Here is a 1,599-nt window from a genome sequence, read left to right on the forward strand (position 1 = left end):
TGCCTGGCAGCCCCACCGTTACTGCTGAGGGCGCTGACCACAGCTTCGGGAATCCTGAAGAACAATTTTCAGCCAATGATGCCAGTGGGAGAAGGAGGGGACAGATCCGAATCTGTTTTCCACAATGAATGTTGGTAACTGTCACCGAGGGAACCTCAAATTGCACCCGGGCGGCCAAGCATGAAGAGGAGAATGGACCCCAGGCTCTGTGGAGGGGCTTGACCTGCCCGAGGACACATGATAGGTAAGGATTCTACCCGGGTCATTGTGCTCCCCGTCAGCAGAGTCCTGGTCTGGTTTAAGTAGCCCAGGCAAGCCAGCCTGTCTTACATCTGGGACGGGTCAGGTTTCTTAGCTACAAGTCATTTCCCCTACTCACATAAACGGAAAAAATTGATCAGACGCCAGCCTGTTGAGTCATCTCTGCCCCTGTCACACAAGGTGATGGGCACATGGCTTTGTCAGGCAGCAAATTTATTGGCTTAACTTCCGAAGGGACCAGGAAAATGGTCTGTGCCAACCTCTTCACGCGCGAGGAGAATGACGGAAATATCCTATACGTGCATCCTGCCTTTTAAATGATGTGCTGTGAGATAGAGATATTAATTGCCTGATGGGGAAATTGAGACTCGGCTCATTTACATCCACTAGCGGAAGAGAATGGAGAGCAGTTTTGTCATCTTAAAACATAAGATTTGCATTTCTAGCCCTGAGTAGAAATAACCAGTGACAGTAAAAAAGAAAAAAAATCTGATGACAATGTTCTTAGCTAACAGAGAATGGTAGGAAGACTCATGGCCACCATTAGAATTCGACTATTCTTTTGATTAAGTAGCACAGTTGATGAGTTCATACAGGATATTTGAGGACTTCCCTGGTGGCTCAGATGGTAAAAGCATCTGCCTACAATGCTGGAGACCCAGGTTCAATTCCTGGGCCAGGAAGATCTCCTGGAGAAGGAAATGGCAACCCACTCCAGTACTCTTGCCTGGAAAATCCCATGGATGGATGGAGGAGCCAGCTAGGCTACAGTCCATGGGGTTGCAAACAGTCAGACTTGACTAAGCGAATTCACTTTCTTTCTTTTCTTTCTTTATAGGATATTCTGTGCAGACTCTAAAACTGTGGGGCTGATGAACGAACAAATCTCTCCCTCCTTCCCTCTGTCTCTGTCTGTCTCCTTCCTTCCCTCTCCTCTCTGTCTCTCTCTCTCCTTTCCTCCCTGTCTCTGTCTGTCTCTCTCCGACCCCCCTCCTCTCTGTCTCTCTCTCTCCCTTCCTCCCTGTCTCTGTCTGTCTGTCTGTCCTTCCCTCCCTCTCTTCCCCATTCTCCCCCTGCTCCAGTCTTCTCTCTGTCTCTCTGTCCATCTCTCTCCCTTTTTCCCCCATCTCTCAGAAGCCAGCTACCAGACTCGTTCAGGAGACCTCCCAGCCTGTAAGGAATCATTCTTCTCCTGAGGCCTCATGGCCTGGATTTCAGCACGAGAAGGGTCGGCGTTTATTTGTCTTGGGCCACATCGTGCGCAGCGGTCTCCCTGAGGTAACCCGCCAAGGCTCTGAGGCACATGGGCGCGGGCGGGCACCCTGGGCCTCCTTGTCT

At 50.4% G+C, this 1,599-nt stretch overlaps 1 non-coding gene across 1 annotated transcript; it reads left to right on the plus strand.

Annotated features, from left to right (window-relative positions):
• The first annotated feature begins 871 nt into the window (after window positions 1-871).
• Window positions 872-945, plus strand: TRNAC-ACA (transfer RNA cysteine (anticodon ACA)). Its single transcript has one exon. It is a non-coding gene; the product is annotated as a tRNA-Cys (tRNA).
• The last annotated feature ends 654 nt before the right edge of the window (window positions 946-1,599 follow it).

Source organism: Bubalus kerabau, chromosome 12 (genome assembly GCF_029407905.1).
Source record: "Bubalus kerabau isolate K-KA32 ecotype Philippines breed swamp buffalo chromosome 12, PCC_UOA_SB_1v2, whole genome shotgun sequence".
Taxonomy (NCBI): Eukaryota; Metazoa; Chordata; class Mammalia; order Artiodactyla; family Bovidae; genus Bubalus; species Bubalus kerabau.